Source organism: Rana temporaria, chromosome 2 (genome assembly GCF_905171775.1).
Source record: "Rana temporaria chromosome 2, aRanTem1.1, whole genome shotgun sequence".
NCBI classification, from domain to species: domain Eukaryota; kingdom Metazoa; phylum Chordata; class Amphibia; order Anura; family Ranidae; genus Rana; species Rana temporaria.
Window position 1 is genome coordinate 345,812,245 of NC_053490.1, and position 26,942 is coordinate 345,839,186.

General features: G+C 39.0%; 1 protein-coding gene across 1 annotated transcript in view; it reads right to left on the reverse strand.

The window, feature by feature from the left end:
- The window catches only part of CNTN2 (contactin 2), a 218,135-nt gene extending 193,054 nt beyond the window's left edge, over window positions 1-25,081 (reverse strand). Inside the window, exon 1 of the mRNA XM_040337562.1 lies at window positions 24,914-25,081. The gene's annotated coding sequence lies outside the window, so the exon portion shown is untranslated. The remainder of the gene's footprint in view (window positions 1-24,913) is intronic.
- Between the last annotated feature and the right edge of the window lie 1,861 nt (window positions 25,082-26,942).

Genomic DNA, 26,942 nt, shown 5'->3' on the forward strand with positions numbered 1-26,942 from the left:
GGGGGACTAGCGGTACCAGACATTAAAACATACTACGAGGCGGTGATCCTGTCAAGGGTAGTGGAGTGGGCTAGGGCCAGCAAGGAAAAGAGGTGGGTCAACATCGAAAATGAAATGTCAAAGGCAAGTCTCAATAAGATTATTTGGAACCCACCTCAATATAGGACACTGGATAAGAATACACATGAGATCACTAAAAATGCACTAAAAATTTGGGATACTATGTATAAAAAAATAGAAAAGGAATTTAATTCACCACTATTAGCACTTAAAAACAATGATTATTTTGCACCGGGTAAATCACAGATTGGAGGAAATTGGATAAAAAAAGACACGACTCAATTAAGAGACGTAATAAAAGATGGGCACATTGCAACACTACAAGAATTAAAAGAGAAAAAAACTTTTTTTTTAGAAATTGACGAATGGAGATACCATCAGCTGGCCCACTTTATAAAAAGATTGCCGCACCCACTGAGGTCAGGGGAGCAGCTATCCGTTTTGGAAAAACTATGCACATCAGAGAAGGTCAAGGGAACCATCTCAAAATTATATAAGATTCTGCTAAAGGTGGACGAGCGGACGGTCCCCCCTTTCATCAAAAAATGGGAGAGGGAATTAGGATCAAAACGGGATAGGATCACAATAGAAAAAATGCTGACACTAGTTCATTCCTCGGCGGTAGATAGCCGTACAGCCGAGATGAGCTATAAATGCCTGACTGGATGGTACATGACACCGAATAAGTTATCCAAATTTAATGACGAACAAACGGGAGAGTGTTGGAGGGGATGTAGGACCCCGGGAACCATGGCCCATCTGTGGTGGAAATGTCCTAAAGTAGAGGTATTCTGGAAAAAAAATTTGGGATGCATAGAAGAGATTACAAAAGGAAAAATTAAACTGGACCCTTGGGTAGTACTGTTCCATGGGGGAGAGGAAAAAACTAAAAATTATAAGAAAACCCTAGTCCCACATCTACTAAATGCCGCGAAAAGGATAATACCGAGAAAATGGCAGGAGGAAGAATGTCCCCCAATCTGGGAATGGATAGACTCCGTGGAAGAGACCTATAGAATGGAAGAAATGAGAGAAGGAGTAGAAGGCAACAACATAGCTCAAGATAAGAAGTGGGATAATTGGAGGGAATTTAAGAGATCTTGGAGCTATGTAGAAAAACTAAGGGCTGAGACCTAAAGACAAATTATAATTAGATGAAGGCATCAGAAGTCATTTTGGAATGTATATGGTGAGATAGGGGGAGGGGGGGAGGGAGGAACGGGGATAAGGTGAAGGAATTGTAAAATTATTTGTCTTTTTGTTTTGTTTATTTTCCGGGCCATATATCTAAAAAAAAAAAAAAAATACATATATATGTGTATAAAAATATACAATATACATATTTTTGTAAGAGAAAAAGCAACTTAAGAAAAAAGACCACACTAATGATGCGAAACCCGATTAGAGGCGCTAAGGGCTGGTTAACGGAACATGAGCGTATAAACGCACACTCTATAAGGTTGAAGTCTGAAGTGAAAAAAAAAAAAAAAAAAAAAGAAATAATCTTCATGACCTGAAAATTGTCACACTGCTGCTCCAGTCTTTATCTAGCTATGTACTTGGGAATTTTGTCCATTTGATCCAAACTATTTTTGCATAATTTAATGCCAGCCAACTAAATCAAATTAGAGTAGGTGATATAATCCTTTAGGCAAGATGCTGTGAATTCATTTCACAGCATCTTGTCCTTAATACATTTCTTAATAAATTGGAGTGATCTACACAGAATTATATCTTTATTGTCCATAGTAAGGTTAATTTGCATGTATGTAAGTGTGTGAGCTTATATGCACAGGCTTTAACATATATATGCAGAATTTACTAACAAGGGTAATTTGCTCTAGAATATACACTCCAATAGCTGAACATGCTCTAGTTAAGGCTGCATTCAAACCTGAGCGCTTTGTCGCCTGAAGCGCAACGCTCAAATACGCTAGAGGGGAAAAAATACATTATTCCCTATGGAGATGGTTCACATCTCCACGCCAATACGCCTGACGCCGAACGACTGAAGCTCAAACAAATTCTGCACCCTTTTTTGTTGCGCATATAGGGCAGTTTGGTCGTTTTTTGAGCGTTTCCATTTCCCATAGAAAGTAATGGAAACGCTCGATTCAAGCGACTAGCGCGACAACGAGCGTTTGCTACGGGCGTTTCGTTGATTTAATCAATAGAACTTTTCACCCAGGCAGAAGATTAAAAAAATCTACCAACATAGCAACAAGTGATGAAAAGATGATCATTTTTCCTATTGGCTAAAATAAAAAACTTCGAAGTACAAAAACGTCGGACGACGCAAACACGCAAATAAGCATGAATACGCGCGACAAACCGCTGGAAAAAAACGACCGACCGACACTCAGGTGTGAATTCAGCCTAAGTCAGGACATGCCTAAAATAAAATAGTGATTTTTAATTTGGGTCTAACTAACCACTTTAAACATTTTTAACTGTGCATACTAATAGAAAGATAAACACCTTAATTTGCACAAACCAGCATACACGATATTATATGCTGGTGCCTGGACTATTCTAATACTTTTCAAACCCTGATAGTTTTTCTCCACTCTATCCACGAGGAAAAAACATTTTGTCTTTAGTTATACTTGAAATTGATATGTCTTCTATGTTGGCACACAAAAAGGAAAATAATGTTAAATCACTTTATGCAAAAATGAACTTCCTTTTATTAAAGGAACCTGTGACAGAAATTACAGGGCCATTTACCTTGACCTAGACTGTTATATATTTTTTAGAACATGTTATACTTATTTTATTGTTTACTTTTAAGCATGTCGAACGTGACATAGGATCGCACATATGATGTTATTTTTATAGAGGTTTTCTAAAAGAGTTTATGTAATATAATTAAGAATTTAAGAATTTTTATCTTGAGCTAACCTAAATTACTGAAAGAATACTTCTTGTTTTTCTTTTAGGAATGTCTTATATAATGATGTAATTTTTATAGATTTTTATTTTATTTTTTTAAATAGACTTCATGTAATGTAATTCAGCCACTGTAAAAAGACAACTATCTGAATAATAAAATAAAAAAACTCATAATAATTGATACTGCACTTTTAATTTATTTTAGATGGTTGTGTTTGCACGCAGACAGCTCTGACATTTTTAAATAAGCTTTTTTTTCTACAATATAATTTCTATTTCAAAAGATAACACTTTATATTATTTGAATTCCTGTGAAACGAGCATTGAACTGTAATTAAATAAATCTTTCTAAACTGGCATGAAAAATTGCTAAAGAATTAAAAAATATTAAATGGATCTACATTTAGGAACATTATAAAAGATATCAGGTGCGATTTACTTGGACCTATAACTTAGACATTATACATCATCTTGTTAGAGCTCATCTCTAATTAATTTCTATGATCTCATTTCATATTAGAAGATGTTACTTAGTGTGTGTGATCTGAAAGCTGGGCATGCCTGACTTATGGGTATCCATTAGTGTATGATGTAGTGATAGATGATGCCTGAACCCTACATTCTTTATCAAATCTTTTGAAGTCTCTTTCTATCCAATTCAATCAACTGCATTTTAAAGTAGCCTTTTAAAATGATTACAGGCCAATTTGTAAAGATTGGATATATAATTGCATTTTGTGTTATTTAAATGATCCTATGTCACTTACGAACCACATAACAGGAACATACAGTAATTTTGTATATAGTATGTTTAATGATTTATTATGTTTAGAGCTAGAAATTGACATAAAATAGTTTTAATTTTAATCAGTTATTAAAGAAATATTTAATATTTACACTTGCAGCTCCACTCTTTTTTTCACATGTTTACAAAATGTTTACAACTATTTCATTTTGGAAAGCAATTTAAACCAATTGTCATTTCAAATGCACTAAGGGGATCAAAACAGAGCTTGCATATAACTGGAATAGTGAAATAAGTACAGTTTCACTTTATTATCTTTGTATAGTGAATATTCTCTACAATACTATATCAAATTGGGAGAATGAGTCATTCCTTCTCCTGTCTGCCTGCTCTGCTCTGAGGTTGCCATACTATGACTGAATGAAAGAGTCTGAAAATCATCAGCTTTTGCTGTGCTTTCTTAAGAAAATCTATAAAGCTCTGTGAATCCCATGCCATTGCCGTGCCCTGCATTTCATGTTCATTTGTAAAATAAAGATTTGTAAAATAAAATGTATGAATTTTCAAAAAACGCTGACCCATTACCATTACAGTTTCTTTGGTAATAGTTTAAAATTAAAAACAGTGATATTAGAAAATGATGAAGTGCAGAAAGAGCAAAACAAATGTAAAGATAAGGAATTGAGGAATATTCACTCTTTGGCTAATGAAAATAATAGATCATGCCTAGAATTATTCAAAAATGTGTGCTTAAATATGGCAGGGACTATAAATTGGCCAGGTAACCTGAAAAATTGATTTTACATGATTAGTTTTTCTTTAGTTGAAATAAAATAGAAAAACATTGAAACTGCCCAGAGCAACACAAAAAATTTCAAGACACTAAAATTGTTCAAAATTCATGCATAGTTCATGCATAGACAGGAAAATAACGTTTCTATTTTTTTTTATTAAATTAATGTAGGGGTTTAATAATTTCTATTGTTGCTATTGGATTTTATGTGGGTAACAGTATAGCTGTTTGGGTAATACTTAAGCCCCTTTCACCCTGGGTAGGAGGTGCGGTGGCTATTTTTAGCGGTACTATACTGTCCGAATTGCGGCGGTATTCGGCCACTAGCGGTGCGGTTTTAACCCCCGCTACCGGCCGAAAAAGGGTTAATACCGCCGGCAATGGGCCTCTGCAGAGGCCCATTGCCGGCGGTATAGCCGAGGTGTCCCATTGTTTTCAATGGGAAGGAGCAGTGGAGGAGCGGTAAACACACCACTCCTTTCACTGCTCCAACTATGCTGCTAGCCGGACTTTTGGAGCGGTCCCGCCAGCGCATCGCCTCAGTGTGAAAACACTCAGGCTTTTACACTGAGACGGCAGGGCAGGAGTTTTTCAGGCAGTATTTATGCGCTATTTTTAGTGCTAAAACGCCTGAAAAACTCCTCAGTGTGAAAGGGGTCTTAGTCTTAAATGTAATGAGGTGACCTGAATCTATTGGTGAGCAAAGCATCCTTAATGAGCATTAGATGAGGTGTGAAAGCTACATTCTTCTGGATGCATTAGGGTGACATGAATTTTCAAAGAGATTAAAACCTAGTGCACACCAGTAGTTTTTTTTCGTTCAGCCCAGCAGAGTTGAACGAAACAAAACTGACAGCTCAGGAGAAGCCAATGTACTAACTATCCAACGTTAGTACAGCAATCTCCCTGCTGTGGTATTGTTTTCTGACAGGGGCATGGCCCCCCGTCAAAAGACTCCGGTCAGCACCCTCAGCCATTGGCCAAGAGCACTGATCAGGAGCCTATCAGCAGACCTTTTTTTTGTTATGCCCCTTCAACAAAAGCCGGATGACCGACTCCAGTACACATGGGCCGAATGTGGGCCGGTTTCTATTGAACTGGCCAATGCCACCCAACATTCGGCCGTGTGTACTAGGCTTATTTTCCCCCTCCTGTATCTTTTTAAACTGGCCATAAGTAATTTGACCCTAAGGTCTTCTGTGCAATAGAAGGGTGTTGAAACTTGTGCTAAATTTGAGCCAGTTCATTGATGCAATGGTTAATCCTTTTCTCTTACAAATAAGTATTCCTTTGGTGGTGCATGTCTCAAATTATAAGGTACACCACATTCGAAAAATTATAGCATATAGATTCCTTTATTCTGTTTATTGTGTTGTGCAGGATGGGTTGGGGCAAGGTTGGGTTGGGGCAAGGTCTTACAGCTGTGACTAGAGCATTGAATTATAGGGTCACTATACTAATAGATGATTTGAGAAAAGTGTAATACGTTACAATGTCATTTCAACAAAGACAGACGTTTTATGTCCAATTATGATTGATGTCATCCCCAGGGAACTGGAGCTCTTTAGAACTCAGATAAATGCCAACAAAGTATGCGCTCCTTATGCCACTGGTTTCAGTTGGTCATTTCCTCTCAAAAAGTGTGAATTGAGATAGGTATGTATTTATTTTCGAAGATTAATCTAATCAAGGTTTCTGTAGTAATTTTGTTAATGTATTTTATACAAAGAAATGCAACATTTAATCTTAAAGTGATTGGTATGATAATTAAGATACATTTTAGTTTATGTTAGACTATGTCTGAAGAGGAGACCTGAGTTTTCTAAAAGTCATGCAATTTCAATCCAATCAATGGGCCAATAAAAAACAAAATTGAATGTGCAAGTGCAGCCAACATCATAAACAGAAACATTAAAGCTGAGGACATAACTTACAGTCAATAGAATTCGTCCCTTGTGCTGATTCCTCTTCTGTTAGTGAAAATCCTGTTCCCTCCCCCCAACCCCACTTCTGTATTTTACAGTGCGGTGGGAGTTAATACAACTAAGGGGCTATCACACGTTCTAATCAAGAGATCCCGACTATGCCCATGCTTTCGACCCAGCTGCGCCATTCATAGAAGCCATACTACATCTTTTATGAATGGAACCCAAACGAAAAATGGAAGATGGGCCGAGAATGACTGATTGCTCCACCCCCTCCACTCAGAAATCCTGTTTCACTCATAGAAGATATGAATAGAATAGCTGGGCGGAATGAGTTGGCATAGTTGGGCTGTCTTAATGAGAGCCTTGACAGCCCCTAGCATTAACCCTGCCATATAGGAGAAATACGGTGGTGGGTTTAGCGGGGGGGGGGGGGTGGACGGAGAACGATTCTCACTAACACATCCTCCTGTAAGTGATTTTTCTGTTGGGATTTTGGCTGCACTTAGGCTTTTTCTGCTTTGAACACTGGCTAACATGTGCACATAAAAGCTGTGTGTTTTACTCCAACAATGTATTTCATGTAATTTCAGCCTAATAATTTCTCTTTATAACAAAGCACAAGGCAGAGTAAAGAAAACAGATTAGCAGGTTATAAAACTGCATCTGTAATGCAATTAAAACACTGCTAGCAGTGCTTGAGCAATTAAAGCAATGTTTTTTTAGGAAAAATATTAAAATAATAAAAACAATTGTTACATGTTTTAACAGCACGCAATAATCACAATGTAATTGTTTGTTTTTTATGTGTTTTTTTTTAGATACTGGACCTTTAATGCTGATTTAAGAATATCACAGACCCCTAAGGCGCCCATTCACAATGTTTTTTAAAGTAAAAAAGAAAAAAACTTCTGAAGTTTGTTACTCATGTAAGGCCTCGTACACACGGCCGAGTTTCTCGGCAAAAACCAGCAAGAAGCTTGCTGGGTTGTTTTTTTTGCCGAGGAAACCGGTCGTGTGTACACTTTTCAATGAGGAAACCACCGAGGATCTCGTCGGGCCAAAAAGAGAATGAGAGATCTCGTCGGGCCAAAACATGTTCTCTATTTCCTTGACGACAATGGGAAAATTTGGCTCGCCGAGATCTTCGCGGCTCCACAAGGAACTCGACAAGCAAAACGATTTGTTTTGCCCGTCGAGTTTCTCGGCCGTGTGTACGAGGCCTCAGTCTGCTGTCTGAGTCCCTCGTTGGCGCTTCTGGGTATAGCGACTGGTGATCGAACTCTGCAGACTATGTCTGCACTGACCGTTCACTTCTTTGTAATGCCACCTGAGTTAGGTAGTGACATAAACCTTTAAAGATGAACCCTCCTTCCTTGCAGAGGAGAAGATAGAAGATTTGGGACCCAGTCTTTCAGGTTACTATGCTTTAAGGCATACTTAAAAAGGGCTTTTAGCTTATGTTTTTTAAGGATGGGAAGTTGATTTTTGTGATTAAAGTGTTATTAAACCCACAACAGTAAAATCTGTCAATATATGCAGCTTATTATTATCACTGTGGAACTTAAGTTAGTCCTCTGCATTGTGTAAAAAGGCTGTTTTATCCTGTATGCATAGATCCACCCCCTCCTGCACTGTCTATCTGGGGAAGGCCAGCTAACACAGGAAGGGTAGCCGTCCTGCACATGCTCACTTGCGTCTTTTATGCTGGAGAGACCATTTACTTGTTCTTAGAGCTAGCCAAGTCACATAATATTGACATGACATATGTGGGCGTCTATATAGGCTGTAGTGGAAATCTCCTCTTACACAAACTTTCAGCACTGGAGAAATATGCAGTTTATCATGTAACCATGGTATACAGATCATCCAAAAAGGTATGTATAGTGGCAGAAGTTTAATGGAAAAAGAAGATTTATAAGCTTTTCATATTACTAGGTTTAGAAACACTTCAAGGATGGGGAAGTTTAATGCCCAATGTCCTGCAACTAGTCACATTCAGTGGCTGTGAGGGAGCATATAAGCTGCATATGGCCTAATTTATAGTTATCCACATAAAATACAATCAACATCAAAGTCATTCCAGCATGAACCTTAGTAACAATGATATATATTACACCACTCTACAGTCAATGCATTTTATCATACCAGCACAGCATCAAGGACTATAAAAAAAAGTTTCTTGGTTGATTAACATACTAAAATGTATGTCAGGGCAAAATTCAAAATAACAATTTTCAGTATATCTCTACAATACATACACATTTCTCTAATAATTATTCCTGTAAAAAAAATACTGCAAGTACAGAAAAATAGCTGACAATCTGCCACAAATCAAGCGAAGGACAACACAGTGCTTTTTTTGCATTGAAGGCCAAAGCAATGTTGTCAGCCCTGCCTGCTCAACCACAAACGTCCACCTATTCTCCACCCCTCTCTGCTACACGTCACATGCATGCATTGATTACTTTTGCTGCTGCCTTGGCTCCCATGAATATTCCTACACCCTGTGTACAGAGATGAAGTTCAGGGGGCGTGTGACTGTTAGTAGGCACTGAACTCTCAACAGCTACCCCAACAATAATTTTACAAGTTTGGCAATGTTTCTCACTACAGGAAGAGAGTAAAAGAAAAATAATAACGTTAGGACATGATTTCGAAGATGGGGTTTGGAGTTAAATATGGGTAATGCCTGGACATGCTACAGTATGTAAAACATGATATTAAGTAAGCTGGGACCAATCGCCCCACTACGCATAGATTTAGCCCACTACATACTTCAAATTATTGGATGACCTTCTCCTATATCATGCATATTCAAATGTAGTCAGTTTTCGAACCACGTCCTAAAGAATAAAAGCATGTATGCACAGTACTCCATGGCCATCTAACTCAAAAAGGAGACTACAGAATTGACAGAGCTAAAAAAGACCAGGGTATAGTCTATATACACTGGTGTTGAGTGTAAATCAACCCATTAGTTTTGATAATTAGTGTAAAAGCCCCCACTACATTGGTGGGCAGCTTAAATGCCCCCATTTCATTTGTTTTCTTGTATAATTCACATTGGGGAGCCTTTATATTGGGGAACCTTTACATTAGTGGTCAGTAGCAATGCTTTTGATAATGGATGGGGGGAAATTACACTGTCCACCAAAAAAAGATGGGATTCTACACAGACCACCTATAAAGGGGGATAATTTACACTGACCAAGTAATCGGGCATTCTACACCATTTTAATGGGTGCACTTATACCGATTAGTGATTTACATGGTTAAATACTTGGTAAGCTTGAATAAAGACACCCCGTTCAACCTGAGTGTGTGTGTGTTTATGCTTGGACATCTAAAAGTTTTTTGAATTTATAAACACAATTTATAAACACTCCCCTCTGACACCACCAATAGTGGAAGGGAGTTCCACATCCTTACCACTCTAACAGTAAAGACCCCCTTACCCAGTTTAAGATTGAAACACTTCTTGCCCAGCTTTATTGTGTGACTGCATGTCTTCTTTAGAGACTTTCGAATAAAAAGTTTTTCCCAATGATATGGTCACTTCCAGTTCAAGGACAATCTTCCTGAGGATCAGTGGCCAAAGCTGAGTGACTTATGCAAGATTTGACCAAAGCAGTGGAATTTACTAAAGGCAAACAGACTGTGCACTTTGCAATTGCAGCTGCACTCTGCAAGTGCAATTGCTCCAGAGATTATTAAATTAGGTAAAGCTTCACTTTACAAAGAATACACAAATACATGTAAGGAAAATAAAAAAAACTGCATTTTTGCTTGCACATGATTGTATGATGAAAATATGCAGAGCTTCCCCTCATTTACTAAGCTCTGGAGCAAAGTGCACAGTCTTTTAGCCTTTAGTAAATTAACCCCAGTGTGTTGAATGCTGGAAAAATTATAGTTTTATTTCTTAAGTAAATACTCTTTAGCCTCCCTGGCGGTATGATTCTTTCTGGTTTTAGGTGCTGAAAGCAGTACAAGTATTTTGCATGGAAATTTGGTGTATTATATTGTAGGCCTGTAATTCTTAGGAATAACTCACTTAAATCTGTCCAAACAAAAGTCTAGTAGACATCCCGGGTATGATAAAGTTTGAAACACAAAATCATAAATTATAATATAATAAATAACTATAAATAATTATAACAAATAATAATGTAATTATAATAAAAAATATTCAATAATGTAATCAAATCAAAAACACTGACTTACTTTTATTGTTTGATGACGATTTTCCCCACAAATCGCTATCGCTCAATTCTGAAAGTGATTCTAATTTATTATCGTTGTTTTCTAGCTGCTCTAAAAGCACTTTTGACATAAAGGGACACTTTTGGTTGCTATGGACAATCTCCAGTTTCCAGGCAGAAAGAACAGTTTTTATAATTTAAAACTACATGCAGGGCACTGGACAGACCACTAGGTACAAAGGGGGTGTGTAATTATTTGATACAGTACTGTAATCTGTAAGATTACAGTATACTGTATGTATATAGTGTGTTTCACTTTTTGAATTTGGCGTCGAACTCCGTCTCCGTGCGTCGCAACGTCGCTCGGCACTTGGCACTGTGAACCGAGCGAGGAGACACAGCGGGGACACATCGCAGGATCCAGGGACAAGGTAAATTACTCTCCCTGTATCCTGCAATGCGATCCCGAGTCTGGCTTGGCGATACCGCTTTTGGTATGTACAATTCACCCCGAGCCAGACTCTGGAATACCGCTAAGGAGGTTAATACATGATAACAGTCTTCTAACCTAGCTGTTGTTTGGCATTACATGCTCTTGCTGAGTCTGATCTACAATGACCCCCAGGGATCCTACTAATTATACTATTTTCATTCATACAAAGTTTTAGATATGGTCCCTTATCATTCCTTCCAATACTTTACATACATACTGTACAGTAGTTGATGTTGGGCTGACTGGTCTGTTTCCAGGTTTCCAAGTATATATTTGAAGTGGAAGGAAATCAATAAAAAAAATATTTATGGATTTTCAGCATAAAGGGTAACATATATCGCAATAAGAAATAAGTTTAAAGTTAAGCGAGATAAGCAAAGAGATGCAATAAAGAAGAAAGAGAACATTAAATGAAGGCACTTTAGTACAGGATAATTGAGACTTCTTATCTGTAGCATGTCAGAGGAAAAAGGAATCCATCAAACTTGTATTCCTTTATGCATATTATACATCTGTGTGTGTGTGTGGGGGGGGTTAGGTGCCATATTGTTTGGAAGTGCAGTCGCTGTAAATCTGAGAGGTAGATCTGAAATGAGGGGAAGCTCTGCTGATTTTACAATCCAATCATGTGCAAGCTAAAATGCTGTTTTTTATTTTCCTTGCATGTACCCCTCTGATCTAAATCAACTGCACTTCCAAGTGCACTTGCAGTTCAAAGTGGATTTGCCTTTCGTAAATAACCCCCTGTATGTCTCTTCAGTCTTGGCACAGTTTTGTGTGCAGGAGTTATATAATCCTGTCCCGGGCCAATTAGGAGCTGCTGGCGGCAACCAATTATACCAAGTGTCACACTGGTGGGTACTGGTAGTGGCTGAATACAATGGGTATTTACATTAGTGTGGCTTGCAATGACTGAATACAAGGGAGTTTTACATTAAAGTGGTTATAAAGCCTTAAAGGAGTTGTAAAGAGAAAAAAAATTCACCTCAATGCAATCTATGCATTAAGGTGAAAAATCATTGAATGCTTGCACCCCCCCCCCCCCCCGAACCCCCGTTATACTTACCTGACCCCTCGAAAGTCTCATGCGGTCCCGATATCCTCTTCGCCGCTTAGCCTGGCCGCTGATTGGCTAGAGCGGATGGATTGAGAGCAGCGCAGCCATTGGCTGGCGCTGCTGTCAATCACATCCAGTGACGCGGCTATGGCCGCTCGCTGTATCACGGGAGCGTGCCCGCAATTACTGACCACCATGCGAGCTCTCGCATGACTGTGGTTAGTAATTGCGGGGAGGACCAGAGACAGCCGCCGAGGGACCCAGAAGACGTGGATCGGGGCCACTCTGTGCAAAACGAACTGCACAGTGGAGGTAAGTATCACATGTTTGTTATTTTAAATGAAACATTTTTTTCCCTTTAGTGACACTTTAAGTTTTTTTACCTTAATGCATTCTCTGCATAAGGCCCCTTTCACGTGGGTGCCTTTGTTGTGCAGAATTTGCTTGCTCAGCGGGGGATCGCTCTGCTGATCCCTGCTGAGCAGACGAATGACAGGTCTGTGTCCGATCCGCTATGCAGACACACAAATAGAGTTTTCTTTTGGTGGTATTTGATCACCTCTGCGGATTTTATTTTTTGCGCTATAAACAAAAAAAAGCAACAATTTTGAAAAAAACACAATATTTTTTACTTTTTGCTATAATAAATATCACAATTTTTAAGAAACTGTTTTTTTCTCAGTTTAGGGGAAAAAAATATTTAAAATCGCAATAAGCGTATAGGGATTGGTTTTGCGCAAAAGTTATAGCGGCTACAAAATAGGGGATAAAATTCTGACATTTTTTTTATTTTTATTTTTTTACTAGTAATGGCGGCGATCTACGATTTTTATCGGGACTGCGATATGGCAGACACATCGGACACTTTTGACACATTTTTGGGACCAATAACATTTATACAGCGAACGGTGCTATAAATATGCACCGATTACTGTATACATGTGACTGGCAGGGAAGGGGTTAACACTAGGGGGGGAGGAAGGGGTTAAATGTGTACCCTGGGAGTGATTCTTACAGTGGGGGGAGGGGACTGACTGGGGGAGGTGACCGATGGTTGTCCCTTTAAACAAGGGACACACCATCGGTCTCCTCTCCCTGACAGGACGTGGATCTCTGTGTTTACACACAGAGATCCACATCCCTGCTCTGTCACTGCTGATCGCGGGTACCTGGCGGATATCGAGGCCGCCAGGCACGCGCTTCGGCATCTCAGTGACGCGCCCCCCAGTGGCCGGAGACGGCCTCCCGGATCTATAGAGCCACCTTGTGGCTGTCTTTTTACTATGGCCCGGGTCTCAAGAAGTTAAAGAGGAAGTAAACTTCCATCTTTAAATTTTATAATAATTTTTTTTAATAATAAGGGCTTACCTATAGGTAGTGTAAATATCTCCTAATCTTGCACCATTTAGAAGATATTTACTGTACATGCAGCTAGTGACATCACTGGCGCATGCGCTCTGGAGGAATGACCACCCGTGCCGTTCCTTCAGAGCCCTGTCCTGTCACCAGCGGCTCCTGCGGGCATGACATCATCGCGACTCTGGCCAGTCACAGAGTCTGCGAACCTGGAACGGGTGAAGATGGAAGTTGTCTCCAGCGATGATATCGCATCGCTGGAAGGCTTCATTTCCAGGTAAGTTTCACATAATGTGCTAGTATGTGAGTTATACTAGCACATTATGCCTTTGCCTTGCCTTGTTAAAAAATAACGTACAACTGCTTTAATATAAAGTACTTTTTGCAGTGTAAAGCCTCTTGCACATGGCTGTAAATGTTTGAAAAGTACATCCGCATGTGTACACATGCACGAGTACACTGTGGTAATGGTGGTGTTACATTGCAGGGCATTTCTGTGATGCAGTCTTATATATTGTAGCTTTGGCTCCGGCACTCGACTTTAAACTCGTTTGCAAAAGGACTAATGTTGATATACTGTGCTATTCCACTCTGATTTGTTTATGATGGGTGACAAAATGTGCTGTATAAATGTATTTTATTTGTTATGACGATATGTTCATGCAACCATATGCAAGGCTTGCTGTAGAATAAACTGTTACTTCATTTGTTACTATAGTGTGCCGTGGACTGCATACGTGAGCTGAAATATTAGGTTCTATTTACAAGGATAGATTCATTCTTTTTATTCCATTCCATTTCCTATAAATGTTCTCCTAAAAATGCCCAGTTCATGTTCCCGGCATAATTAGTCATGATCCACTTTGGTAGAATTGATCATTGAGCTTTGTGTGCCGCCACATCCCGAGCACAGGTGTGGACAGAGTATCATTTGTTTAGCTCAGAAGTTAAATCTTGGGCAACTCAAATTATTTTTATTATCAATGACAAGATACCGCAGTTTGTAAATTAAGCATTTATACTGAAGCAAACATGTAGGTGAAATCCAGATATATCATATCCACAGTCCATAGGTCTAAAAGAAAATATTTTGCTGAATTCTATCCATTTTCTAATATTGTCGGCTTAGACATGCGATTACCAGGCAATTTGGATTTGTATTACCTATTTTTGCAAATAATCGTTTGGCTGGCATTATGATTAAAACTTACGGTATTTCACAGAAAATGTTTTTTAGGTAGATTCAGGTAGAGTTAGGCCGACTTATCAGTAGATAAGTCGATCTAACTCTGAATCTACACCGACTTATGTTTAAGCGTATGCTCAAACAGAGATACGCTTAAACATATCTAAGATAAGACGGCTTGCATCGTCCTATCTTAGATTGCAATATTTCGGATGGCCGCTAGGTGACGCTTCCATTGCGGTCGGCGTAGAATATGTAAATGAGGTGATACGCCGATTCATGAACGTACGCCCGGCCGACGCAGTACTTTTACACCGTTTACGTAAGAGATAGACCGCGTAAACTTAGAGCTAGGCCCTATTGGAATAGTAATGTCAAGTATGGCCGTCGTTCCCGCGTCGAAATTCGAATTTTTTACATTGTTTGCGTAAGTTGTCCGTGAATCGCGATTTACGTCGTTTACGTCCACGTCCAAATCAATAGGCCCGTGCAGCGTACTTAGCCGCAATGCACACTGGGAAATGTAGGCACGCGGCGCATGCGCAGTTCGCAAAAAACGTAAAAAACGTGAGGTCAAGCATCATTAGCATAAAACACGCCCCCCTCCAACACATTTGAATTAAGCGCCCTTACGCCCGCCGATTTAGGCTACGCCGTCGTAACTTAGCAGGCAAGTACATTGTGAATCATGTACTTGCCTCGCTAACTTACGGCGGCGTAGCTTAAATTCCTTAAGCTACGCCGCCGAAAAGTTACACCAACGTACGTGAATCTACCTATTTATTTCTATGCGACCTTCAAGGTGTGAGCCCAGGCTTGTAATAGAAAGATTTAGTGCGAGACTGAATTGGGTCCTATTGATGTTGAGACCTATGGACTGTGGATATGGTATATCTGGATTTCATCTACATGTTTGCTTCAGTATAAATGCTTAACCCCCCTGGCGGTATTCCCGAGTCTGACTCGGGGTGAGATTTTTGGGCTACGATCGGTAACCCCGAGTCAGACTTGGGCTCGTCTCGCTGAATCCACAGGCAGTGTTTTCTTACCTTGTCCCTGGATCCAGCGATGCCACCGCGCTGTGTGAGCGAACGGGACCTCGCTCGATTCACACAGTGCCTCTGTGTGTCGCCGATCTCCGTTCCCTGCGACGTTACGACGCACGGGAGCGGAGAACGGCGCCAAATTCAAAAAGGTAAACAAACACATTACATACAGTATACTGTAATCCTATAGATTACAGTACTGTATGTAAAAAATACACACCCCCCATGTCCCTAGTGGTCTGCCCAGTGCCCTACATGTACTTTTATAAAATAAAAACTGTTCTTTCTGCCTGCAAACTGTAGATTGTCCATAGCAACCAAAAGTGTCCCTTTATGTCAAAAATGGTTTTAGAGCAGCTAAAAAAACAGCGATAATAAATTATAATCACTTGCAGAATTGTGCGATAGCGATTTGTGGTTAAATTCGTCATAAAAAAATAAAAGTAATCACAGCGACAATTCTGCAACTGAGCAAATTTCAGTGATTTTGAGTTGATTACATTATTGAATAATTTTTATTATAATTATATTATTATTTGTTATAATTATTTATAATTATTTATTATATTATAATTTATAATTTAGTTTAAAAAAAAAAAAAATCATACCCGGGATGCCTACTAGACTCTTGTTTGGTCAGATTTAAGTGAGTTATTCCTAAAAATTACAGGCCTACAGTATAAAACGCCAAATTTCCTTGCAAATAATGGTACCGCTTTCAGCACCTTTTTTCTGAAATAATCATACCGCCAGGGAGGTTAATTTACAAACTGCAGTATGTTGTCATTGATAATAATGTATGTACTTGCATAGAAAACTGGTCACAGGAGTGCATCCACGGGGTGGTAATAGCATATCTTCTAAATGATCTAGAGTTGTAAGTGGGGTACCACAAGGCTCTGCCCTGGGTCCAATTCTGTTTAACTTCATAAATGATATTGAGGTTGGCATAAATAGTTCAATCTCAGTGGTTGCTATTGATACAAAGCTAAGTGGGCAACTAAATAGCAAATGAGGTTTAATATTAAGAACTTTAAATTAATGCACTTGGATGAGAAATGTGAGTTACGTGCTGGGGGAGAAGCTCTGGAGGAATCAAGGATGAAAAAAGGTCCTAGTAGATCACAGGCTTGGCAATAGCATGCAATGCCAAGCTATGGCAAGCAATGGCAGGCTATTAACATGTACTAAAAAGTACAAAAACACAGCCAATCAATTTTACACCCTTTCTTTGCCTTTCTTGGGCCTTCTGCTCTTTTCCCAGAGGCATCACATTGGCAATTCACTCCCTCATCTGGGGAGGGTTTGCTTTCCCAGGTTTTTTTTAACCAGGTCAAGCAGTAAAAGAGGTCTCCTCTCATACACCAACACAGGATGCCTAAAGGCACCTTTCTGATATTAGTACTGGGAGTAAGCAATCTCAATCATTTCCATCTTTTTGTATAACCCTCCTGAGCATAGATTTTAGGGTTAAACCTCTTGACCAGTCCATCTGTCTGTGGGTGGTAGACAGAAGTTTCCAATTGTCTCATCTGAAAAAACTTGAACCTTATTTTAGAGTTCACTTTATGCAAGCAGATGGACTAATATCACCTACATTTATTTACTGTATTTTTTACTTTGATTCTGCATATCCTCAAAAAATACTGCAAATTAGCATAGTTTGGTTTGTTTTCCCTGGACTAAGACTGTGGTATAGGCATGTGCATTTCGTTTCGTTCCGAATCGAAATTCAGACGAATTTTTCATTATTCGGACATTCGGATGCATACGAATTCCCGAATTGCAATATTAATGAATTTACCGAATCCGAACGAACGTTTTCGATTCCGAATCGAAAACCCGCGGACGAAATTCGATCGGAATTCGATGTTTTTTTTCGAATTCCGATCGAATTTCGATTTGGAATTCGAAAAAAAAATTTTTTTTCGAATTCCGATCTAATTTCGTCCGCGGGTTTTCGATTTGGAATTCGAATTTTTTTTTTTTTTCGAATTCCGATCGAATTTCGAAATTATATTCGAAAAGAGACTATGTGTTGTCGAATCCGAATTCGAATTCGACCGGATTTTTCGAAATTCGGTCGAAAACGAACGAGTTCCGAAAACGAATTTAACACATGTAACGAACCTAACTTAACGAAATTAATTAAATAACGAATTAAAACGAAACGAAACAAAACGAAATTTTCCCTTTTGCACATGCCTACTGTGGTATGTTAAACTAGATTGACACTTAGGGGCACACTGAGAAAAGATATTCAGTGTTGAGTGTAGTACATTTTGGACGAAGCAATATTGCATCTAATAGTGAGAGTAGTTAAAGGGGTTGTAAAGGTACGATTTTTGTTCCCTAAATAGCTTCCTTTACCTTAGTGCAGTCCTCCATCACTTACCTCATCCTTTGATTTTGCTTTTAAATGTCCTTATTTCTTCTGAGAAATCCTCACTTCCTGTTCTTCTGTCTGGAACTCCACACAGTAATGCAAGGCTTTCTCCCTGGTGTGGAGTGTCATGTTTGCCCCCTCCCTTGAGGGGGGAGGGGGCGAGCAGGAGAGTCAGGACGCCCACTAACACACAGCTCCTTTCTCTATCTGCAACATAGAGAGCGTCCTGGCTCTCCTGCTTGCCCCTCAAGGGACAGACAGAAGAACAGGAAGTGAGGATTTCTCAGAAGAAATAAGGACATTTAAAAGAAAAATCGAAGGATGAAGTAAGTGAAGGAGGACTGCACTAAGGTAAAGGAAGATATTTAGGATTTAATTTTTACCTTTACAACCCCTTTAATTAGGAATGACCAAGTAGATTCTGAGCCTATACACAACACACATATGCCGTAGTCCTCCTACCTACAAAATACTTCTTAATTACTGTGCCACAGGAGATGGTCTCACAGCCACACATGCAGTTCAAGACATGGGATCATTTAAAAGACAATAAAACTCTATGTAATACATATGCCTTTCATATGTACACAAAAAATAGAAAACTCTATGTCTGAGCCTACCTTAAAAAATTACTTCATTAAAGATTCATGATGACATGCCTATGTAATGTACACCATATTCTAAACAATGCAGTGGTCAGTACTGCACATGGTGTGTCGGTCCAGTTTCTGTAATGTACACAGTCCAGCATGCAAGAAACTGCAGTGTACACAGCACAGTGGTCAGGATTCTGTAGTATACAAAGTTCAGCAGTCACGATTTTGCTGTGCATACAGTGCCACTGCTACTGTGCCAATGTATGTACACAGTGAAGCAGTCAGGAAAAGACATAAAAAGTGCAGCAGACAAAACTATGTAGTGTATGCAGTGCAGCAGTGAGAGCTGTAATACACTGCAAAGCTTGAGTGCAGAGGTCAGAAGTAAGTGCCCCCTTAGGATGGTGATCAGTGGAGAGTGCCCTTTAAATGTTGATGGTATCGGGTAATCTGTTCTATTAAATATTTATGGTCAGAAGGAAGTGTCCCAATACATCACTAAAATATTACTTCATGTTTAACCTAGATTAAATGCACGCATGCAAACCTAATATTAACATACTAATCTAATCTAAGGCTATACTGAGGCCCCGTACACACGGTCGGACCGAACCGATGAGAATGAACCGAAGTTCAATTTCATAGGACCAAACCGACCGTGTGTATAGGCCATTGGTCTGTTTTCCTTTGGTCCAAAATTTTAAAACATGCTTCAAAACCAAACCGATGGACAGCTGCCCCATTGGACCAAACCGATGGTTAGTACAGAAAAGCATCGGTTCAAAACCCGCGCATGCTCAGAATCAAGTCGACGCATGCTTGGAAGCAATGAACTTCGTTTTATTCAGCACGTCGTGTGTTTTACGTCACCGCGTTCTGACCCGATCGGATTTTGGACTGACGGTGTGTACACATATCAGGCCGTATGGCCACTTCAGAGGTGAACCGATGAAAACGGTCTGTGTGTACAAGGCCTAATAGTCAGAAAAACGAGCTATGCAAGACTTATGTCTTCAACATGGGAGGGTACTTTGTTAGGTGTAACCTCCCTGACAAAGCACCTTTTCCCTGTGTTGATGAGAACAACCCTGGCCTGATAGTTGTGGGTGTCTTACAGGCAGGGGGCTTATTGACATCTGGAAACTCCCTTTAACAATAAGGGGGCACCCAGATACCAGCCCCTTAAAAATGCCCTACAATGTTCATCTATCATCAATCACATCATCCACTAATGCTGATCTATGTAAAAAATAAATTAACGATAACCACATTTATATGGTAAATGATGCTACCCAAGAGACCCTGCCTCTTTGTGAGTGTGCGCAATGAGCATTTTATGTCCTCTACCACAGCTCTGTCCTCAGAAGCACTCAAAAAGCAGAAATGAAATAATTTTAATTACCGTAGCTTCATACTTTTCATTCATCTTCGATTATATTATTATTGCTTTTTGGCATATGGATACTCTTAGTAAGCTAATTTAAATGAATTACTAGCACTAAGGTACACCAGACAACATTAGCTGGGCCAACTATACCAGCAATAATGAACCATTACAATATAGAGTATGTTTATATATTTTTGAACAGAGAAGCATCTTAAGACGAGCATACAAATAACTGCTAGTTGGACATTGCTGCTGGACACCTGCTGGACACCTTTAAGAATTTTGTATCCAGCAACAAAATCTAAAAGCCTGTCAAAAAAGTGCAGTGAGCCCAACTCACCAAGCAATAAGCAATGTATAAAACAATAAACAGCTGTGCAAAAGGGCCAGACAGTTGAAAAAACAACAACAATACAAACAATAAAAACAGTATTATAAAGTATATTATAAATGTTTTAGGCAGGTAAGAAGAAATGCTGTAAAGTAAAAATGCTTAATATATATTTTAATTGTTTATTTTTATCAGTTTACAAAATGCAAAGTGAGCGAACAGTAGAGAAATCGAAATCAAATGAATATTTGATGCTACTACCCAAATCTTACACTTGAACACTTTTAAACTGTACATTTGCACAAAGTCAGGGACAAAAGTACAAAAAAAAAAAGAAACACAAAAGAGGCACAAAGTAGGAGTAGAGTCAGAGTATGGTCAGAGTTGTTAACAAATTATACCAAGCAAGTACTAATGATCATCAATTTCATATGCAGGTTGAAACACAGTCATTAACTGAAACAGAAACAACTCTGTAGGAGGCTTAAACCTGGGTGAGGAACAGCCAAACTCGGCTATTAGGCCCCGTACACACCATAGAATCCATCCGCAGATAAATCCCAGCAAATGGGTTTCTGCGGATAGATCCTATGGTGTGTACACGCCAGCGGATCTTTTTCCGCGGATAAATCTCCCCTGGGATGGATTCCAGCAGATCGGATATTTGCCGACATGCACAACAAATCCATCTGCTGGAATCCATCCCAACGGATGGATCCGCTGGTCTGTACAGACTCACCGAATCCATCCGTCCGAAGGGATCCCCCGCATGCGTCGTAATGAATTGACGCATGCGTGGAATTCCTTATATGACAGCGTCGCCGCGTCATAATCGCGGCGACGGCGCGACACGTCATCGCCAGAGGATTTCGGCGCGGATTTCAATGCGATGGTGTGTACACGCCATCGCATAGAAATCTGCTGAAATCCTCGAGAGGATTTATCCGCGGAAACGGTCCGCTGGACCGTATTCGCGGATAAATTCTCCCGTGTGTATGGGGCCTTAAGGTGAGGTTGTGGAAGACAGTTTAATGTCACAGGTCATACACCCTGACAAGACTGGGCACAGCTACAAAACAAAAAGATAGTTATACTGCATCAGCAAGGTCTCTCCCAGGCCAATTTTATAAAGGGTTTTCAAGATGAGCTGTTCAAGCTCTTTTTAAGAAGCACCAAGAAATGGGCAAAATTTAAGAATGTAGGCACAATGAAACCTAATGAAGCAGATGAAAGACACATCATGATTACTTCTCGTTGATATTGGAATGTTCAACAGTGCTATCATCACAGAACTGGCAGAAACCAGTGGGACCCAGGCACACCTATCAACTGTCTGCAGAAGTCTGGCCAAAAGTGATCTTCATGGAAGACCTGTGGCCACTAAATCACACCTCCCATGTGGAAACAAAGCTTAAGCCCCACACACACTATCAGTTTTCCTGCAGGTTTTTCTCTTCAGGTTTACCAAAACCATGTAGTGCAAGGGCCTGCCTGATTGCATACAAATTGAAACTCTTAAGATTTGACCTCATATTAGATGGTTTTGGTAAAGATGAAGAGAAAAACCTGCTGGAAAACTGATAGTGTAGATGGAGCTTAAGTTATGCATGAAAACATAGGGTGCGGAAAAATGGAAAACATGGAAACATGTGAAACATGGAAACATGGGGAAAATGGAAACATGGGTGCTCTAGACTGATGGAGTCAAAATTTTTAATATTCGGCTGTAGCAGGAGGTAGTTTGTTTGCCGAAGGGCTGGAGAGCGGTACAATGATGGGTGTCTGCAAGCAACAGTGGAGCATGGTGGAGGTTCTTTGCAAGTATGGGGTGCATTTCTGCAAATGGAGTTGGAGATTTGGCCCGGATCAATTGTGTTTTTAGTGCTTAGAAATGTAGGCAGATACCTATATCCATGAAGCCAGACAATCAGGGAGGAGTGTGATTTACACTAAATTCATTTTTTAGCAGAACAACCCCAAACATACAGCTAAGAACCACCTTTAACATAAACAAGATGTAGGAGTCTTGGAAGAGATGGTTTGGCCCCTGTAGAGCCCTGATCTCATCGAGTGAAGGGGACTAAAAAACAGTATGCAAGTGTGGCTAGAAGAATCAATGGCGTTTTAAAGGCAAAGGGTGGTTTGATTTGGATATCTTTTCAGTTCAATTGCTTTCCATTTTGTTTAATGAAAGAAATACACCTTTAATCCTATTTCTGAAAGCATTCCTAATTTACAGCATTTTTTCATACCTGCCTAAATCTTTTGCACAGCAGTGTATGCAATATATATATGTGTGTGTGTGTGTGTGTGTGTGTGTGTAAATGATAATAACAGTGCAAACAAAATAAACAGCTATGCAAAAGAGTCAGACAATAAAAAATAACAATAACAGCACAAACAATTAAAACTGTATGATGATAATAATACCAGTACAAACAAAATAAACAACTATAAAAGGTAAGTTGGTCTGGCATGAACAGGTGAATCCCCTTACGGCTGCAGTTGGAGTCTTGCTGTTTTACATTTATTATCTTTAAGATTAAGCCTTTAAAACCTTTTAATAAGTATTTATGTCTGCTGAATGCCTTTCAAATCTTTCAGTTATCATAAACTTTTGTGTTGCACTTTTTAATCTCTAAGGATTCACACAGGCCTACTTTATAAACTCAGTTTTTAACAAAAATGTACATTATTGCAGCTTACAATTCCTTAGATGCATTTGTTTTCTTTTTATGGCACCTCTAAGCCTAGCTATATGTTTTATAATTTGAATGTACAATCTCTGTACCATTTTGCTTTGTGTTCCTGCGATGTAATATGAGAACAAAACAAAGCAAACTATTCAGTTAGTAGATACCATGCCCTCATTTTTCACTAGTTGATGGTAGATCCAAAGAAGATGTGGTGGCTACACTAGTTTTCTTTTTTAGGCTTTCTTTCTTTTATTTTCACCTGGAGATCCAGCCAGTAAGTCTGTTGTTTTTCAACAAAGCAAGGCGTCTTGCCGATGTAGCAGTTCGAGCATTGGGACAAACGGGTAGCTTACAATGGTCAGTTTTTTTTAATGCAAATCTCTTATCCCAGAAGGAAAACAAACTGTTGCTGTAACTGATTATGCTGCTAAAAAATGTTTGCTGGATTTTGGCTCAAATGTGTTTGTGTATTTAAATCTGCTAGTACATCTAACACCCCCCTCCCCCAGACTGACAAGGCTGCTGTCCGAATGTGTCTCTTTGCGCCTTCATCCAGAATGTAGGCAATTTAATACAGAAGATGTGTTACTGGCCAGATCCCAATGTGAAAACGGAGGGGGGAAGCCTAAATAAAAGTATTGGTAAAAATGGGGTACCCAACTTCTATTATCCAAGCTGTTTGCTGCCAACCCAGTACTATTAGAAAAAAGGGGGAACGGGCTTATATGCAGCTAAAAAAATTGTAAACTCTTAAAGAAAAGTTTTTTTTATAAATGTATTTATTAATAATATCAAAAGTATCAAAACATTATTGTACATAAAAGGATGAAGGAAAATGGGTCCAATACATACAAGGACAACATTAAGAGTTCCTTGTATGTATTGGATCCATTTTCCTTCATCCTTTTATGTACAATAATTTTTTGATACTTTTGATATTATTAATAATTGAATTTATAAAAAAAAAAAAAAAAATTCTTTATGAGTTTACAATTCTTTTTAGCTGCACATAAGCCCTTGGGAGCCTACTTTACCCCTTTTTTCTAAAAAAAGGATTGGTAAGCTGCAAAATATTAAACTTTTGGTTTTTGGTTTAATACCACTTTAAGGCATTGATGGCATTTAATACCACACACATTACAATCTGATTGTACAAACTCCTTTAGATCGACCAACAACCGTGTAGTACAACGGCCCGCCTATTGGATACAGTTTGATTGGATATATTAGGTATTTTTTTACATACATTTTGGTAAATAAAAAGTTGATTGTATAAAGATTTTATGGTCAGATTGTAATGTGCATGCTTGCTGAGATACAGACTTCACGCTCCCAATATGTTCTCATCACACTTGCATACTACCTATCATAGGGAATCTAGGAAGCCTCTTAGGAATATCTACTTTCTAGTACTCCACCTAAGTTGAAACTTTATTAACCCTTTAAGCCATGCAGCACAAAACTGAAGACACTTGGCCGATGTAGCATGCCGCACCTGGTCCTGGTCCTGGGATTACAAGGCCAGGCATATGGAAGGGAGTCTATTTCATATGCACTAAGGAAGAGATCTAAGACTTGACTAGATGTGCATTCCTCTACATCTTTTCTCATTTGTGCCTTAAAAGCATGAATCGTCATATTAAAAAAATAAACAATAAATTGTAAATGACTAGAAATGATATATAAACAACAAAAACCTAAATGATACAAAAGGTAAGAAACTGAAAGCATGTCTTAAGAGCAATAAGCACAGATGTACCTGTAGGCTGATGACTGGTGCCAAGGCTGTGAACACTTGTGTTTCTCTTCTTCACATCACACGCAGAAATCTGCAGCAAGGAGGGAGGGTGTAGGTTCAGTGCGATATATATGTATGTGTATCAGGATGCTGCAAGCTGACTGCATCAGTATATGCTCCTCCTCCTCCTCCTCCTCTCCCTCTCTCCTTATCTCTCTCTCCTTTCCTCACTGTCTCTTATTTCTCACTCCCTCCCTTTTTCTCCAGAGTCCTCCCTGTGAGGGCAGAACACAGACACATTGGCAGATGCACACACTGTGCCAAGTCTTTTATATGTAAAAGGCAAAAAAAATAAAGCTTTATCTCTTACTTACGTTTCACCGTATGCTGCACATTGTGCATATTCAAAATTGAATATTTTTCAATCTCAGTCTGTGTACTCTGCAGATATTGTTCTTTCATAGGTCAGCAACTTGTCAAATAAAGATGCTAATTATTAATGTATTCCGCAAACCCGATCAGTGGATAATTAGGCAGTTGTTGTTGTTTTTGTGCTGACCATGGTACTTGATCTTGTTTTCCCTGGATGGTCTGATTTCCAGTGCAGTCAAGGTCCAAAAACATACCAGCAAGTAACTCATGCTTCCAGATTCATAATAAAATGAAATCACTCAAGTGCTCTTTACAATCAGGCGATGTACTAATATAGTTGCTGAATTGAGACTCTAACGATGAGCAGAAAGTTGCGTGGAAATTTTATTTTAAAGATGTATTAAACCCAAAAGCAAATACCAAAATACAAAAAGATGTATTAAACCCAAAAGCAAATACCAAAATACATAAAGATGTATTAAACCCGAAAGCAAATACCAAAATACATAAAGATGTATTAAACCCAAAAGCAAATACCAAAATATATAAAGATGTATTAAACCCAAAAGCAAATACCAAAATTCATAAAGATGTATTAAACCCAAAAGCAAATACCAAAATACATAAAGATGTATTAAACCCAAAAGCAAATACCAAATTACATAAAGAGGTATTAAACCCAAAAGCAAATACCAAAATACATAAAGATGTATTAAACCCAAAAGCAAAAACCAAAATACATAAATATGTATTAAACCCAAAAGCAAATACCACAATACATAAAGATGTATTAAACCCAAAAGCGAATATTTATTACAGTGGGAAAAATAATTATTTTATCCCCTGCAGATTCGGTAAGTTTGCTCACTTACAAAGAAATAAAAGGTCTATAATTGTTATCATTGGTCTATTTTAAATGATAGAAACTGAATATCAACTAAAAATCTAGAAAAAACACATAAAGCAAAAGTTGCAGTTCAGTGAGTAAAATAAGTATTTGATCCCCAAGCAAAACATGACTTGGTGGAAAAACCCTTGTTGGCAAGCACAAAGGTAAGACATTTCTTGTGGTTAGTGACAAGGTTTTCACACATCTCAGGAGGTTCACTGGCTAGCGTCACTACCTCGTTGCTACCTTGGGACAAATCTTGTCCCCCTCCCCCCACACATTGCTACCACAATGTTTACTTGTTGCTGTGTCGACATGTGCCCTCAGCACTTGCCTCAGTTGGGTTCCCACTCCTGGGACCCCCCAATACACACCGATGCCCTGTATCCAAGGTCCATTTACATATATGTCCCCCCTTTCTGGCTACCACGTGGGACCCCACTTGGTGACCCTCGTTGCCCTCGACTGGCGGGGTTGTATAGACATTTTTCTGATGAAGCGGTCTTTCCGCGAAACTAGTCAAGATTTCTGTTGTGACCCTCTAACCCACTGTGTTTTCTCCCCCTCTAAGGGGATTACCCCTTTGGTGTTATGTATGGTCATTATCATTTTTAACCCTCCATGTGTCCTGTTGATGTTTTAATCAATAAAACTTTTTTCTTTTGCTTTACATTTTAATTTTATGTTTGATCTTATTTCACTTACCAGTACCGCAATAGTCCAATCATGCCCCCCCCCTCCCTTTCTTTGGTTCTTTGGTTTGGGGACTTTAGACCCAATCTCTTTATA